General features: G+C 38.5%; 2 long non-coding RNA genes across 3 annotated transcripts; both read left to right on the top strand.

Annotated features, from left to right (window-relative positions):
* The first annotated feature begins 2,193 nt into the window (after positions 1-2,193).
* Positions 2,194-2,776, top strand: LOC147613165 (uncharacterized). Of its 2 annotated transcripts, none has more exons than XR_015263372.1 (2): positions 2,194-2,571; positions 2,662-2,776. It is a non-coding gene; the product is annotated as an uncharacterized LOC147613165 (long non-coding RNA). The 2 variants fall into 2 exon arrangements; XR_015263373.1 differs by having other exon boundaries at positions 2,659-2,776.
* Positions 2,777-7,271: 4,495 nt separating this feature from the next.
* LOC147613164 (uncharacterized) lies at positions 7,272-8,821 on the top strand. Its single transcript, XR_015263371.1, has 3 exons — positions 7,272-7,780; positions 7,872-8,015; positions 8,342-8,821. It is a non-coding gene; the product is annotated as an uncharacterized LOC147613164 (long non-coding RNA).
* The last annotated feature ends 2,581 nt before the right edge of the window (positions 8,822-11,402 follow it).

Raw genomic sequence — 11,402 nt, 5'->3', positions numbered from 1 at the left:
ATTAAGTTAGTTGCGCCTTATTAGTTAATCATTGGTCAATTGTATAAGTTGGGCAAAGATCACATGTTAAGATAATGTGTGAGGGAGGATAAATTTCTGGCCATCCTAGAAGAGACCCATAGTGGAATTTTCCCAAAAAACAATTTGTGGGAAAAGTAACGGTAAGGAAAATCTTACAAGTGGGGCTATGTTGGCCAGCAATGTTTGGTGATGCCATGGAATTTGTCAAACACTGTGAAAAATGTCAATGCTTCCACATTCCCCATGGACAAGACAAAATGCCATTGGTACCAATCATTGTCCAACAACCCTTTAAGAAATGGGAAATAGATTTCGTTAGACCCATAAGCCCAACCATGTGACAAATGCAAGCCCAGTACATAATTGTGTCTATGGACTATTTCACGAAATGAGTAGAGGAAGAAGCTACATGAAAAGAAGATGCTTGTATAACTACATGAAAAGAAGATGCTTGTATAACTACTAAATTTTTATACAAATACATCATATCAAGATTTGGGTGCCCCTAGATCTGGTTAGTGATAAGGGCTCCCATTTTATCAAGGAGTTTATTGAGCACCTGTTGACGGGATTTGTGGTGATACATCATAAGTCTTCATTGTACTACCCTCAAGCTAATGGGTAGGCAGAAAGTACGAATAAAGTGATTTGTGGTATCGTGACCAAGATTATTGAAGCTAGCCAAAATGATTGAGGACATAAGCTAACAACTGCAATGTGGGCCTCTACATCCTCCTATAAGGTAGCCACGAGACAAACTCCCTTTTGGCTTGCTTACAGAATTGAGGTAGTGATTCCTATAGAACATTCAGTGCCTAGCTTAAGGATAGCTATCTAAGAATGCCAGGGAGAATGCTCTAGCAGAAATATTGGTTGAATTAGAAAAGCTTGATGAAACTAGAGTAATCGCTCTACATGGCATGATCGTCAAAAATCTTCGATATAAACGATGGTTTGACCATAACTTGAAATCTAAGAAGCTACAGGAAGGAAACCTAGTGCTTATTTACGAAGTTAGTTTTTCCAATCGAAAAAAAATGAAGTACTGAGGGTTAGGGCCATTCAAAGTTACGGAACTCACCCCCCAAGGTGCAACTCACATTGAGACAATTGATGGCATTGAGACCCAAGCCTATGTAAATGGTACAAAACTCAAGAAATATTTTGGGCCCTTAACCCGACATACTGGAACAAGCATGCAAGATGAAGCAAGAAGGACTAAGACAATAAAGGTTTTAAAAAAGAAGCACAAGATGAGGCTAAGGCTAGAGAAGCCCAAGCCAAGGCCAAACAAAGTAGACAGACCCTCCACGTTTTTAAGGCTTTTGGGATTATGGAGCTTAATCATAATTAATCAAAACCTCCATGGCTTAAAGTAGGCACTTTCTAAAAACTTTTTGAAGGAATGATTGAAATCATATAGAGCCCAAAATAGTAAAATAGGTGCCTTCTACTTGTCTCATATCATTAAAGGGAGAAAATAAAAGGGAAATTGACAAAGTATGGTCAACATAGGCATAATCCACCAAGTAATGACTAATCGATGCCTTTTTAGCTCCCATTCTAGGTTTTTAAATGGCATGCCAAGAAGGGACATGCTGATTAACTCAACTTATAGGGATTAGCTCTAAATTATGTGTCTAAGATCTCCTTGCGGGACATAATTCTTTTATGTGTTTTTTAATCCCCTAGGGAAAGGAAAAGGCATGTGCGTGTCCACTACTCATTCCGACAACTCCTGGAAAACGTTTGCAAATCAACGTCGAGAAAGAAAACCTGCAAACCTTTACAACGCACCTTCAAAATTAAGGACTCACTTGTAAAAAATAAATTTGCAATTTTAAAAATCGATAAAATTTTACTTATATTTTGATTAAAAAAACCTTGAAAAAAAAAACTTGTGAATTTTAAATTCCAAGTTTTTCGATTTGAGAAGAAAAATATACACTGGTTGAGAGTCTCAAGATTCGGCGCGAAAGTGTGAAATGTAAATATGTAAAAGATTTTTGGGCGGCGCCTCGGGTCTGCTTTGTGCGTGTGTACGGTGGGTGTTGCTGCTGTCTGCAGATTACGGCTGGAAAATTTGGAATGTGCATTTTTTTGCAAATGGTAGGTGGAAAGCATCTAATGTTGGGCGCGGTCACTATAAATAAGACTGAAAGGGTGGCCTTGGAAGCAAGCCATTGTTGTTGTGTATGTGAGGTAGGCAAGTGTGTGCTGTGAGAGTTTGTAGTAGCTGCCGCTGCTGCTGGTCTTGTTTAAGCAAGTGAAGCCAGCCATTACCATGGCTTCTAAGCGTGTGTTGCTGGTGGTGGGTATAATGCTGTTCCTGGTGATCGCAAACTTGAGGGAGGCCAATGCTGACGGTGGACCGACCGGTTTCAAAGGTCCCAAAGGCCCAAAAGGCCCTGGCGGACATGGTGGCAAAGGTCCGGGCGGTCCTGGCGGTCCAGGTGGCCTCAACGTGCCGGAGGGGCTAAAAGGCCCCGGGGGACCAAAAGGCCCCGGCGGACATGGTGGCAAAGGTCCGGGGGGCCACCCTTGAAAGTTGTGAGTGTTGCCTTTTTTTTTTCAAAAAAATTCCTCGAAATGCATTAAAATTAGGGCTAGACTTACAGTTTGGCTTAATTGTATTAGCAGGAGTTTAATGGAGTTGCAACTCGAGCCGCAGCTTACTCAAGCCCCATCATGATGTAAATAAGGCATGTGTGGATTCGCCTTTTTAATCCAATAAAATTAGCGGCTTTCTTCTTAAGTTTTCTTGTATATGTGCGTCTACACGCTCTCGAGCTTTCTTCTTAAGTTCTCTTGTATGCATGCTCATAGACACGTTGCATGCTTTTTTTATTTTTTTAAAGCAAGCCTTGCGCACCTAAGGTTTTTCGGGTTTTTCCAAGCCTTGGATTTAGTCCCACCCTTTGTTGGTACCTCTTATGGTATTAGAGTGTGTGGTGAGTAGTATGATCTGTGTAGTCGGGTGAAATTCCCGTGTGTGACTAAGAATGGAATAAGGCCTCATGAAAAGAAAACCAAGGCCTGAAAACCAAGGCCTGTACTATACTTGGTCTTAAGATTTAATTGACAAATTACCTAACCAAAAAACATGCTCTGTAAAATTTTAGTTATTACTACAAGAATATAAAAGTTATAACCCAAAAAGTTATGTTATATATTTCAATACCCATATTTTAATTCACCTTTATCATGTGTGTCTTTTTGTGAAGCCCTCAAGGAGTCGTGCAAGTAAGACATTAAAAAAAAATGGGCCTTGCAATATCTCATAGGTTTTTCAAAAATAGCAAGGCTTATTTAATACTAGGATTCAAGAAATTAAGTGACTCAATTACCTCATTGAAAAATATTTTAACAATTCTAGTTATTGTTATAAGTGGTGCAAAAATTGCAACCCAAAAGAGGGTGCAAGTAAGACATTAAAAAAAAATGGGCCTTGCAATATCTCATAGGTTTTTCAAAAATAGCAAGGCTTATTTAATACTAGGATTCAAGAAATTAAGTGACTCAATTACCTCATTGAAAAATATTTTAACAATTCTAGTTATTGTTATAAGTGGTGCAAAAATTGCAACCCAAAAGAGGATATTTGTGTAAAGCTTGTTTGTAGAGATGATATTTGTGTAGGTTGATTGGATGTTGGACCCTCATGTTCGGGCCATGTAATACATATTTTCTTGTCCTCTTTCTTTAGTTTTATTTCCTTACCAAAAAGAATTCAACCTAAAAAACTATATATTCTAATATTTATATTTTAATTCACATTTGTAATCTCATTGACAAATGAAGCCCTGTGTAGTGTATGTAGATCTTTTTGTTCTAATGTGAGGCTCATTAAAAAATGCTAAGGCTTACTTTATACTTGGGTTTAAGATATTGGCTCAATAACTTGATTGAAAAATATGCTCTAAATTCTAGTTATTGCTACAAACAATATAAAAATTCCGAGCCAAAATTTATATTCCAATACCTATATTTTAATCCACATTTTATGTAATCTCATGTCAAAGAGCTTTTTTTTAAAGCCCTCAAGAGGTTGTGCATTTAGACCTTTTAAAAAATATACATAGCCTTGCTATGTCTTAAGAGGTTTTTTTTCAAAAAGAGGTTTTTTTTTTCAAAAACATGTATTTTTTTCAAAAATACCTAAGGATAAATTCCTTAGGTTGTGGGTTCAAATCCCTTGTGCAATTGATGGCACTTGTATGTAGGGGTAATAACATATGTACTTTCTACTTTTTCAAGCCAAGATGTAAAAAAAAAAACAAGGACAATTTTATACTTGGTTTCTAGGAACTAATTGACTCGATTACCTTATCGAAAAATATGAGTCAATTACCTCATCGAAAAATATGCTCTGTAAATTCTAGTTATTGCTTTAAATGGTTTAAAAATTGCTACAAACGGTATAAAAATGTGATTTGCAAATTCTAGTTATTTTTACAAATGTTATAAAAATTCCAACCTAAAAAATATATATTCCAATACCAAAATATTACTTCACCTTTTACGTAATCACATGTCAACTAGGGTTTTTTTTGGAGCACATGGGGGATGCTTTTTAAAAAATTTAATGATGATTCCACATATTTGTTACTATAATAACTCTTGAAAACACAAAATATGTGAGGGATTTGTATAATGAAGAAAAATGAAGTTTGTAAGAGAACATGACATAAAAATAAGGTGTGTTCTTTATGATTTCTTTACATGACATAAGTTGTATTCTCTACATTTTTTTTTTGTATTTGTTACTATAATAACTCTTGTAAACACAAAATATGTGAGGGATTTGTATAATGAAGAAAAATGAAGTTTGTAAGAGAACATGACATAAAAATAAGGTGTGTTCTTTATGATTTCTTTACATGACATAAGTTGTATTCTCTACATTTTTTTTTGTATTTCACTTAAAATAAGAAATAAAAACTCATTTTTAAAAGTATATTTACAATGATAGTACACATCATATAAATTGTGCCAAGTTTTTACGACCCATGCATGTGTGATTTAAGAAAAATAAAAAATCCATTTTAAAACTACACTTACAAAGTTCTTTATATATGAGGGACTTTTTAGAGGCACCTAAACAACTTGGACTTTTACAAAGAAAGGCACATAAACAACACAAAACTTTACAAATAAGGCACCTAAACAACATGGAATTTCACAAAGAAAGGCACATGATTTGATTGGGAAATATGTGGTGTAGATTGTAAAATTGTGCACAAGAATTTTGAGGAAATCATGCATGCTTTGATGTGAGAATCCAAGATGAATGATGTGGTAATGTCAAAGTGTCACGTTATAGTAGCAAAAATGTATCAAAGGCAGAGGAGGAGAGCTATGGATCACCACCCAACCATAGAGGGAATGAGGATAGGGATCCTCACCATCGGACATACATAGTGACCTGCTCGCCCACACATGTCCAGCCACTTGCGAGACTACGCCCAGGTGCACTCTCCCCTGAATCCTGGCTCGCTCACCCTCCACAACTTCGGTGGACGATCTCGGAGATCGGTTGAGCTTCTTGTAGCTGCTATGAGCTACGTAACATTACTCTCCCTTAAGAAGAGTTTTTGTCCCACTAAAATGAACTCCAAAAAGTTCTTGGTTAGCGTACTCAAGTGCTTCCACGAGGATGCTTCATCCTCGCAAGCTTTCCACTTAACAAGTGCCTCTCGGTACATAGTGTGCCTTGTGTTCTGATTTCTAAATTTGAGAATCCTCTTGGGTTCATGCGGGAATAGATAGTGATTCTGTCAACTCTACGAAAACGTTTGGAGAAACTACGTTCTCCTTGTGGTCAAAGGCTTTTTACAATCTACTAACATGAAAAAGAGGATGAACTCAAGAGCTCTCTCGCAACTCAAGTTTGTACGCTAATCCACCAACCTTCTTAAGGATTGTAAAGGGACCACAGTATCTAGGTGAAATTTTTTCACACTTTCTCGTCTTCAAAGTCTCGACTTCGTAGGGACTTTCAAATATACCAACTACTTCTCGACCCTTGTCTATATATGTCTTCATACGATCTTCTGTGCTGCAAATGCTATCTTTTGCTGCCTATAGCATATCTTGCATGTCTTTAAGGAACTTCTTGATAGACTGCAACTTCTCCTTCTCTAGCACTATGGCCTATGGGATATCTCGGCTGGAAGTCATACATCAACATGAATGGACTAAATCTAGTCGCGGAATGTTTCAAACTATTATAAGCAAACTCCAAATGTGGCAGGTACTCCTCCTAATTGGATTTCTTTTTACTGACATACACATGAAGCATGTCTTCTGACACTTGGTTGACTCTTTCAGTTTGACCATCAGTGTCATGACAACGGAATTCGTGGGAGCCTAGAGAGCTCGACCATCCGAGCAAGGCACGAGTGGGGTTTAGGGGGGCCAAAAAATTAGGTGCGGACTCAAGAGTGCCTGGGCACTATTGAGAGTGGTCGGGCACGTGTGAAGGGCACTATGCTATTAAAAGAGTTGGGGGTCCAATCTTGGAGGAGTCTCTTCTTTTTGGTTGTGGTTGGGTGGAGTAGAGAGCCCTCAGCACAAGGTGGAGACTTCCTTACACTAGTATCAAAGCATCTCGATTCTCATCATTGAAGCTGTGCTTTGTGAAAGAGAGCCTACCTATTTGCGCAAGAGTCATTCACGATCGTGTTGCCGTGCTATCGTAGTAAAAGCGTCGTCCTACAACATATCGTAGTAAAAGCGTCGTCCTACAGCATTTACTTCCATCTACGCTGTGTAGCAAAATACAATTGGCTAACATACATATCATAGGGCAGTCGGCGTTATTAGTGTAGCCAACACACACCAGTGCTCACGAAAAACCGCCCTTTAGTGTATTTTATCAAGGAAAACTTTGGATCTAAAGGAAAAAAAAATGCCTATTCCTTTTTCAAAAAGGAAGAAATTTGATCCTAAAACTTGATATTCACGGTAGGACGAAAGTCTTCCCTTTTTTCAAGGGTTATGTATAAGTATGTCCTTACTTATACATGCAGATTTTCAAGGGTTAGGTCAAATTTTCATTTTGAAATTTGCACTGGAATATGGTAGAACTAACTGAGGGGGTTGGAACTTGGTGTGAACACAAGTTGGAGAAGGTGGGCGGCGAGATGGGCGGAGGGGGGTCAAATGGGGGCCACGTGGATTACAGGATTAGAGTTAGACTCTAATGATTAGCTGAGAGCTCATGTGGCGCAGAATCGACATTCGCAAAATCACACGACGCAGAGTCTACTCGTTGGACAGCTCTCGACTCTCGAGCCTCTCCTCCTCTCATCTCCAGGGTCCTACCCGCCCTCTCCCTCTCGGTCGCTGACACCTACGTCCTCTTCTCCCGCCTATGCCCTTGCTTGACACCGCCCTTTGTCACCTACAGTGTACGCCTGCGGCCTATTCCCTCATAGCTAGCCAACCATCGGGGGTAAGCATCGTCTCTTCAATCTTGCATTTCAGCACGTACTCAGCAGTGAGACGCCCTTTATTCAAATTGATTAGATTCCCGTACTAAGCAGTGAGCAGCATGGTCATATGCAAGCGGCGCAGGCCCCAGCTCTCGACTCTCGAGTCTCTCCTTCTCTCATCTCCTGAGTCCTACCCGCCCTCTCCCTCTTGGCCGCTGACACCTAGGTCCTCTTCTCTCGCCTACGCCCCTGCTTAACACCGCCCTTTGCCACCTACAGTGTACGCCTGCGGCCTATTCCCTCGTAGCTAGCCAACCATCGGGGTAAGCATCGTCTCTTCAATCTTGCATTTCAGCACGTACTCAGCAGTGAGGCGCCCTTTACTTAAATTGTTTTGGATCACGTACTGAGCAGCACGTACTGAGCAGTGAGCAGTGTGGTCGTATGCAAGCGGCGCAGGCCCCAGGGCACAAGCAATGAGCATCGCCGTTCGCTCAGTTTACAATTCACTCAGGAGTCAGCGCATCAACTAGGCCCCAGCGCTCTTCCACTTCACTGGTGAGGCGTGAGTCGTGACCCGTGACTGTTCAGCAAGTGCCAAGGATTCAAACTTCAGTTTTTCTCTTCTGAATAGAGTAATCATGAGCCACTACCTCAATGATAGTTTGTTAAACTTTGAAAGGGATTTCATTTTGTTTCTATTTATTTTTAAGTAAACCAATACTTCTTACATGATGCTCATCTTAAAAGGATTAATGCTTGCATACATGCATCTTCTCATGTTTCTAGCTCTTCTTGTAGATATAATATTTTTATACATTGTGTTGTTGCACAACTCTTCTTTGTGCCCTCAATTTATATCATATATATTTTTTTTCCTTTAGGTCCAAAGTTTGCCTTGATAAAATACACTAAAGGGCGGTTTTTCGAGAGCACTCATTGGAGTTAGAATTTGAGCGTTTCAGCGCTCTTCTCTCTGCTAGCGTGAGGAGTCCAGAGTCCGGCAAACTTTGTCCAGTCAAGCATACTTAACATGGGTGGATTTACAAAAAAGAACATACCTTCCATATCCAAGAAGTGAAGATTTAGTAGTTCTGGGGAGCTCTCAAGTGGTCCTTTTGATATAGGCACCCAAGCTGGAAGTTGTGAGGTGAAGCTTTCATGTGAAAAGATTGAGGCGAATCGACGGGAGAAAGTTAGGAAGGACTGGAATCCAGCAGGGGTATGCATCTACGATTGGGCTTTTTTTGATAACAAGGTAGGCCGTATATTTTTACATTTTTTGTAGAGAAGTTCCTACATATAGAAATCCTTTTGGTAAGAAAGATTCAATAAATATTTAAGTTAGTGCTTTGTCTGATCATGCTGGAACCAAAACGTATCAGTTTGCTACATATAAGTGTGATCTTAATAAAGTTTTAGTTTCTGATACTTTGAAAAAGAGTAAAGATAAAATTAAATCGGCATCGTTTAATTTGTTTTCTATTGTATATCACGTGGCAAAGGAACATCTCTCATTTTGTAAGTTTTTCAAAGTGTTTAAATTGCTAATTTTTAAATGTTACACTTGCCTACCATGTGACACTCATCACAATGATAAAGCTTGTGCAATGTTTGTGCATTATATTAGTGAGTCCTTACTAAGGTCACAACTAGAAAAGCTAAAAAAGTCTCCATTTTTTAGCTTGATGCTAGACGAATTGACTGACATAGGAACAAATCAATATTTGATTGTTTATGCATCATACCTAGAAAATTATGAGCGTGTGATAATGTTCTTGGGACTTTTCGAGTTACAAAGTAGCACATCATCTTTCTTGTATGGCTCTTCATAGATTTCATAGTGCAATATGGCTTGGATTTGAATAAGCTTATATGTTTTGGGTCTGATGGTGCATCATCAAAGGTTGAGTGTCATAATGGATTAGCGACCTGCTTGAAAAGAGCTAATCCATTCATGATAAGCATCCATTGTATTGCACATAGGACTAGTTTATGTTTGGCTGATGCTGTAAAGGATTTTAGTATTGCAGAAGAAATTGATGCTTGCTTGAATTCAGCTGCTGCACTCTTTTCTAAAAGTTATGTCAAGAAAAAAGCTCTAAAAAGTCTACAAGATGAGTTTAATTGTGCTATTTTGCACATGAGTCGCATCCACAAGGTAAGGTGGTTGAGTAGACAAATGGCTATTAGAAAATTATGTGAGTCATATGAGGCATTCTTGGAGTTTACGAGAACTGAAAATGTTACCCTTTTTCAGATGCTCTCAAGCTTTAAGTTAATGTACAATGTTCATTTTTTGGCTGATGTTGTAGATAGACTTGCAATTCTTAGGAAAGTATTTCAGCACACCTTTGTAGATGTGACCTATAATATTGAAATCTTTGAGGCGGTTGAGATAAATGCACTAGAGTCATATTTTTTGGTGGATCCTGTAATTGATGTGAATGCATATACTAAAGATCGATGTGAGTTTCCCATTATTCTAGAGTACGGGCCTCCTAATGGCCAACTTCATGCTCTACGAACTTCCATTCGAGGCTCTATGTATAGGAGCATTCATATCCACAGAGGAAGTAGGATGCGTCTGATTTTCTTAATTGTATGTCATTTCAGAGATCTTTTGTTGAATCAATAATAGCTAACTCGAAAGATCATTTTTTTGATAATAGCATCTTATCTTGCTTTAAGGGATTGGCACCTTATAGTTTTCCTCCTAGTAAAGAGGCCTTTCGACAATTTGGAAATCATAAAATTGACATGTTTGCATCATTTTATGGGGTTAGAAAAAAGAACTGGGTAGGAGAGGAATTGGATTTTATAGTTGGAGATTTTGAGACAAAAAAGGAGTATCAAACCTTTAAGTTTCAAGCTCCAAAGAAGTGGAAAGAATGGAGCCTTAGAGATACTTGGGTTGCTATTGGGAGAAAGGAAACAATGAGAGAGAAATATCCTATGCTTTTAAGACTAGTTGGAATAACATTGCTCCGATGCTGTAGTACAGCTTGTCGTGATGAGAGAGGTTTTCACATACAGAATCTCATAAAGACCAAGCTTTGAAATTTACTCAATACCAGAGTTGTAGAGTCTTTGATGAGAATATCTATTGAGAGCCCAGATTTGTTCGAGGGTTTTGATTTTATAGATGCAATAGATTTGTGGAAACGTGGAGCAAAAACAAGGAGACATCTTTATGGTGAAGGTGTTAGGTGGGCTTTACTATATGCACAATACTCAATTATTTTTCTATGTTATTTTATGCAGCATTTTGATTGTTTATTCTTTCTTTGTAGGTCTTCGATTGGGTGAATAAATCTTGGAGGCTTTTTATCCCTTCACTCTACTTTTGTTCCTTGTTTGGCAACAGCTTTGTATATTTATTTTTGCATGTGTGTGTATGTGTGTGTGCTTGTTTGTATGCGCATGAATGTGTTTGTGTTTGTGTATTTATGTGAATGTGTGTATGTGGGTGTGAGCAAGCATTAATGTGTATCTATGAGAGTGAGTGATTTTAATGAATTTGTTATTTTTGTGAGCATTGGTTTTGAATGTGTGTGTGTGTGGGGGGGGGAGGGGGGCTTTTGACATGTGTGTGTAGTCCATTTAATTAGTTATTTTACTTAATTGTGGCTAATGATGATAATGTCTTTTAACTCTTCTCTAACGAGAGTTAAGATTGGGCAGGTTCATGCAATATATCAAGCTCTATGATTTTGACTTCTATCTCTTGTTTGTTCTCTCTCTCGGCATCTAGATCAATAGGGCTAAATTGGTTTTGTCCTTTACATGTTTTTGTGCACATGTTCAATTCCATGCCAATGCACCAAACAAAAACAATGTATATTTGTAAGGAGGTACGGTCTGAACTCATTCAAGGATTACTAGGAGAGGGTTGGGAGGTTAATGAGAGGTCACATCAAGGTGATGTGTACAAGTACAATGTAG

The sequence above is a fragment of the Cibotium barometz genome, chromosome 44 (assembly GCF_041138505.1).
Source record: "Cibotium barometz isolate CiBa-2024 chromosome 44, ASM4113850v1, whole genome shotgun sequence".
Lineage (NCBI taxonomy): Eukaryota > Viridiplantae > Streptophyta > Polypodiopsida > Cyatheales > Cibotiaceae > Cibotium > Cibotium barometz.
This window is presented reverse-complemented; position numbering and strand designations above follow the sequence as displayed.